This window comes from Drosophila willistoni, unplaced genomic scaffold, assembly GCF_018902025.1.
Source record: "Drosophila willistoni isolate 14030-0811.24 unplaced genomic scaffold, UCI_dwil_1.1 Seg616, whole genome shotgun sequence".
Classification (NCBI taxonomy): Eukaryota; Metazoa; Arthropoda; class Insecta; order Diptera; family Drosophilidae; genus Drosophila; species Drosophila willistoni.
The window spans coordinates 70,233-77,217 of NW_025814536.1; positions in this window are offsets into that span (position 1 = coordinate 70,233).

Below are 6,985 nucleotides of genomic sequence, written 5' to 3' on the forward strand. Positions count from 1 at the left end.
ATAGAACAGGTAATGATTTTGTACTTTTAACTGCTTTTACGATTAGGAATTTACTGAATGAATCAGATATAGCCCGTATATGAGTATTTCCTCGTTTGCTTCGAATAAAAGGACCCAAATGATCCGCGTGAAGTCGGCGAAAAGGAACCGGTTCAACATCGTTGTAATGCATGCGACCTTTAGACTCATGGCAACTTTTAATAATGCGCCATCTTACTGCCTTTAGCACAACGAAGAGAATAGTGTTTTCCATTTTCCGATAAAAGCGATGACTTTCGATGACATAATCAATACGTAGTTGCTTCAGTTGATCACTGTGATGCTTTCCCTTCTGTTTAAGAATAAACATCGTGTCCATCTGAAGCGGCTTCACCAAATCAGATGCACTAAAGAAAATATAATACAACTGTACTTTGTCACAAACAACTAACCTAGCATATGACTAGAAATACAATCACCCACACATGTTGTGGGAACAAACACTTGTAATTGTAAACTAACCCAAAACGATCACAACGGCAGGATGTCAAGTGGCCGACGCCGTGCCTAAAATAATAATAATTTTTCAACCCCCGAATGCGTGGGTGTGAGTCGTACTAGAATAAGATCTCCTTAAGAACAATTGTTACCTCCTAGAGCCTAAGATTTCCTATATAAACTCCGTACTTTAGTTAATAAAATGAGTTCATATTTTGAATTCAAGGAATGAAGATTGGGTTATTTTACTTCTCTCCGGGAATCCCTATTCATTTTGGTCCTTCGAGCTGGATGGATCATGTTTGGTCCTTCGATAAAAAAGAACTCTGTAGTTTTCCCCCACCAGTGGTAAGAGACTCAGAGAATGAATCAGCTCCTTAAAGTCTGGATTCTTATGCAAGTGTAAATGCTAAGATCAGCTAAAGGTAGCAAAATAAAAAAAAACTCTTGTTTTCCCCCACCAGTGGTAACAGACAGAGTATAATATAAAAGCAAAATATTGCTTAATAAATAAAAAGTGCGTGAGACCGAGTATATAAAGGCAGTTTGGCTAGTCGAGCAACTGCAATAATTCCGGCAGCGGTAAAAAAATATAAAAATATAAAGTTGGTGTGTGGCGTATTCGAAGCCCTAATATCGAAAAAAGTGTACTAGTGTATATATACACTATATGTAGTTGCAAATTGCCAACTACCAACAGCAGCAGAGCAACAAGATAGTTGCAAAGGAGAGGCCGCTGGAGAATATACATTGCCAATAGAAGAAAGTCTGGTGCGATGACCGGCACCGGTACCGCCTGAGCCTATAGGCCCTGGACAACAGCAGCTGATAAAACAAAAAGGCGAGCAAACTATCGCTACGCAGCGGCAGACAACTCTACTTGGCGGACAACAGTGGCGAACGGTGTCTACAACAGGATCATCAGATAAGATATAAATTTAAATAGTTATAAATATTTTATTATTATATACTTATATACTTATATACTTATACCGGTATCCTAATATATGAATAAGACAAAAATGTTCCCCACAAAAACTGAAAAACTATTAGCGAAGCAACACGAGTTGCATAAAAGGTTAAAAAGCTAGAAGAGTTAGATGCTAGTAAGTTTACTAGCAAGATTATTAACGAAGTAAATGAGATACAGAAGCTATGGATTAGTTACCATAGTCAAATGCTAGAGAGTGGTGTAACTCAACACTACTATTTCACAGATGGGAAGTATGAGGAAGGTTTAGATATGGCAGCCAAATTACTAGCCAAAGGAGAGTCCAGCAGGACGAGCACTGTTGTTTCTGAAACCATTGAAGCAGATGCAACAATGTCAGAAAATGTTGAGGTCAGCAACGGAGAGTCACGGGGAAACGCGACCTCCAGTATTGAGAACCAGGAAAAATTTGAAGAAAAGGTTCGTCATCTCCAGCAATATTTGGAGATGGTGAGCAAAGATTTACGTACGATAGACAATAGAACAGGCGAAATGTATATTAAGAAAATAAAATTCTTGTTCAGGAAGGTACAGGTGTGCCAAGCTTATACACATGAACTATACAGGGATAATGAAACGTTTAAAGAGGTGATAGAAGAATTGGAGTTCGACCTTCAGAATACCTTGGTAGCATTAGAAGAGAAAATAAACGATCAGAAAAATTTGAAAGTTGAGAATGTTACCGTGAGAGGCGAACTACCGGTGTTGCCAAAAATACAGGTACCCACATTTTCTGGAGAACCTAGAGAATGGGACCTGTTTGTGGAACTATTTGCGGAATTAATTGAAAAAAGAGAGGATTTAAGTCTGGCTCTTAAGTTCAATTACTTAAAATCCGCGTTAAAGGGCGAAGCAAGGAGCATGGTAGCTCATCTATTGTCAGGTTCAGCTGACAATTATAGTGCCGCTTGGGAACTGTTAACCAAGCGGTACGAGAATAATCGGAGGGTATTTTCCGAACAACTAAGCGGATCGTTGATTTACCGATGATCAACAATGAATCCGCAAAAAGTGTAAAGGGAGTGATTGGCATAATTAATGAGTCAATACACTTAATTAAAATTAAAGCAAATTTGTCCGATGAAGTTTACGTAATATTCGCTCAACTGTATGAGAGCCAAATTAGAAAAACAAGGGAAATTCAAAAGCTATCTGATGTCATGGAATACTTGGAGCAAAGATATTGCTCGTTAAGTGCCATGAACAAAGAAGAGAAGAAACCGCTACAAACTCTTTTAAATTATGCGGAATTCGAAGCTAAATGTCCGATTTGCAAAGTTGCCGGGCATAAAGCGTATAGGTGCTATAAGTTTAAAGGATTGACACCTACGGAAAGGTATGAAACAGCCAAAAAAGTACAGCTTTGCACAAAATGTTTAAATCATTCAAGCAATAAAGTGTGCACTAATGAAATGGTCTGTTCATTGTGCAGTAAAGGACACCATACCTTACTCCATTCTCAAGAAAAACAGGAGAGTATTAATACTTGTGTAACGGCACAACCAACACTGTTGGCCACAGCTGTAATACAAGTAAAAAATGTAAATGGGGGATATAAGACTCTAAGAGCCCTTATTGATGGTGGTTCACAGAGCACCATTTTGTCTGAAGAGGCCGCTCAAATATTAAAATTACCTAAAATTAAACAATATACAGAAATAAGTGGCGTGTCCTCAATAAAAGCCCAAAAATCAAAATATAAAGTAAAAATAGATGTAAAGACGCGAAATTTCTGGAAAAGACATCTTAAGGTAGAGGCAATTGCGTTGCCAAAGTTAATGGAATCTCTTCCATTAAAGATAGCAAACGTGGATATGTCAAAATGGCAAACTTACGTGCTAGCTGATCCTTCGTTTAATAAACCTGGTAAGGTTGATATAATAATGGGTGTAAACGTTTATACCCAAATTTTAAAAGGGGGAATTACAAAAATTGATGGGCTACTAGGCCAAAATATTCAATTTGGTTGGATCGTCTCGGGATGCACCAAATCGAAAAAGTATAAATCTGTAGTGGCAACAACAATAGATGTCACAGGTTTTAAACAACGTTGGGAGAACAAGAAAGGTAAATGTCAAAATAAAAAAAATACAATGCCAAACAAACTCAAGAACAAAACTCAAGAAATACATTTATGGCCCCCGGCAGGACCTCACATTGGAGGTAAACTAAAAACTAGGGAAGAAAAATTATATATCCCAGAGCCAGTACAAAAAAGGAATGTGCAAATGGCAATAATAAATAAAGATAATTTAAAAAATAATGTCAAAAAAGATTCCGTTAAAAAATTGTCTAAGTCTGTATTAGAAAAAGGGAGGTATTCCAAAATAAAGGGACAACATTTGAACAGAATAACCGCTCAAATTTCAGGTATTACCGAAATATGAAAACAGTGGAGCAAAAGCCACATTGGTTTAAACCGAAAAGCAGGTGTAGTTGGTCTTTAAAGTTTTCACCATATAAAAAGGCTAGAAGTCAAGACAGTAATACACATCAGGAGTGGGTAGATATCCCGAAACAGAAATTGTTAAGCATTGGGCGATATTAGTAATTTGCCAAATATAATATAAAATTCAGTAGAAGCCAATTTAGTAAACCATACGGCAGAATACAAAAGAACAGGAAGTCAGTTATAATCGTTAAAGCAACATAATATTGGTCTGCTAGAGTTCAACTTCCATTATGTAGCTGGTCTTGCTTCTTTAATAATAATTATTTTACTAATGATAATAATTTGTAATTTTTTTAATTGTAAGACAACTCAATAAAAATAAAAGAATCCCAATCGCCCCATTGGTGGCCCCTCGCAGAATCTTTAAGAATAAACATCGTGTCCATTTGAAGCGGCTTCACCAAATCAGATGCACTAAAGAAAATATAATACAACTGTACTTTGTCACAAACAACTAACCTAGCATATGACTAGAAATACAATCACCCACACATGTTGTGGGAACAAACACTTGTAATTGTAAACTAACCCAAAACGATCACAACGGCAGGATGTCAAGTGGCCGACGCCGTGCCTAAAATAATAATAATTTTTCAACCCCCGAATGCGTGGGTGTGAGTCGTACTAGAATAAGATCTCCTTAAGAACAATTGTTACCTCCTAGAGCCTAAGATTTCCTATATAAACTCCGTACTTTAGTTAATAAAATGAGTTCATATTTTGAATTCAAGGAATGAAGATTGGGTTATTTTACTTCTCTCCGGGAATCCCTATTCATTTTGGTCCTTCGAGCTGGATGGATCATGTTTGGTCCTTCGATAAAAAAGAACTCTGTAGTTTTCCCCCACCAGTGGTAAGAGACTCAGAGAATGAATCAGCTCCTTAAAGTCTGGATTCTTATGCAAGTGTAAATGCTAAGATCAGCTAAAGGTAGCAAAATAAAAAAAACTCTTGTTTTCCCCCACCAGTGGTAACAGACAGAGTATAATATAAAAGCAAAATATTGCTTAATAAATAAAAAGTGCGTGAGACCGAGTATATAAAGGCAGTTTGGCTAGTCGAGCAACTGCAATAATTCCGGCAGCGGTAAAAAAATATAAAAATATAAAGTTGGTGTGTGGCGTATTCGAAGCCCTAATATCGAAAAAAGTGTACTAGTGTATATATACACTATATGTAGTTGCAAATTGCCAACTACCAACAGCAGCAGAGCAACAAGATAGTTGCAAAGGAGAGGCCGCTGGAGAATATACATTGCCAATAGAAGAAAGTCTGGTGCGATGACCGGCACCGGTACCGCCTGAGCCTATAGGCCCTGGACAACAGCAGCTGATAAAACAAAAAGGCGAGCAAACTATCGCTACGCAGCGGCAGACAACTCTACTTGGCGGACAACAGTGGCGAACGGTGTCTACAACAGGATCATCAGATAAGATATAAATTTAAATAGTTATAAATATTTTATTATTATATACTTATATACTTATATACTTATACCGGTATCCTAATATATGAATAAGACAAAAATGTTCCCCACAAAAACTGAAAAACTATTAGCGAAGCAACACGAGTTGCATAAAAGGTTAAAAAAGCTAGAAGAGTTAGATGCTAGTAAGTTTACTAGCAAGATTATTAACGAAGTAAATGAGATACAGAAGCTATGGATTAGTTACCATAGTCAAATGCTAGAGAGTGGTGTAACTCAACAGTACTATTTCACAGATGGGAAGTATGAGGAAGGTTTAGATATGGCAGCCAAATTACTAGCCAAAGGAGAGTCCAGCAGGCCGAGCACTGTTGTTTCTGAAACCATTGAAGCAGATGCAACAATGTCAGAAAATGTTGAGGTCAGCAACGGAGAGTCACGGGGAAACGCGACCTCCAGTATTGAGAACCAGGAAAAATTTGAAGAAAAGGTTCGTCATCTCCAGCAATATTTGGAGATGGTGAGCAAAGATTTACGTACGATAGACAATAGAACAGGCGAAATGTATATTAAGAAAATAAAATTCTTGTTCAGGAAGGTACAGGTGTGCCAAGCTTATACACATGAACTATACAGGGATAATGAAACGTTTAAAGAGGTGATAGAAGAATTGGAGTTCGACCTTCAGAATACCTTGGTAGCATTAGAAGAGAAAATAAACGATCAGAAAAATTTGAAAGTTGAGAATGTTACCGTGAGAGGCGAACTACCGGTGTTGCCAAAAATACAGGTACCCACATTTTCTGGAGAACCTAGAGAATGGGACCTGTTTGTGGAACTATTTGCGGAATTAATTGAAAAAAGAGAGGATTTAAGTCTGGCTCTTAAGTTCAATTACTTAAAATCCGCGTTAAAGGGCGAAGCAAGGAGCATGGTAGCTCATCTATTGTCAGGTTCAGCTGACAATTATAGTGCCGCTTGGGAACTGTTAACCAAGCGGTACGAGAATAATCGGAGGGTATTTTCCGAACAACTAAGTCGGATCGTTGATTTACCGATGATCAACAATGAATCCGCAAAAAGTGTAAAGGGAGTGATTGGCATAATTAATGAGTCAATACACTTAATTAAAATTAAAGCAAATTTGTCCGATGAAGTTTACGTAATATTCGCTCAACTGTATGAGAGCCAAATTAGAAAAACAAGGGAAATTCAAAAGCTATCTGATGTCATGGAATACTTGGAGCAAAGATATTGCTCGTTAAGTGCCATGAACAAAGAAGAGAAGAAACCGCTACAAACTCTTTTAAATTATGCGGAATTCGAAGCTAAATGTCCGATTTGCAAAGTTGCCGGGCATAAAGCGTATAGGTGCTATAAGTTTAAAGGATTGACACTACGGAAAGGTATGAAACAGCCAAAAAAGTACAGCTTTGCACAAAATGTTTAAATCATTCAAGCAATAAAGTGTGCACTAATGAAATGGTCTGTTCATTGTGCAGTAAAGGACACCATACCTTACTCCATTCTCAAGAAAAACAGGAGAGTATTAATACTTGTGTAACGGCACAACCAACACTGTTGGCCACAGCTGTAATACAAGTAAAAAATGTAAATGGGGGATATAAGACTCTAAGAG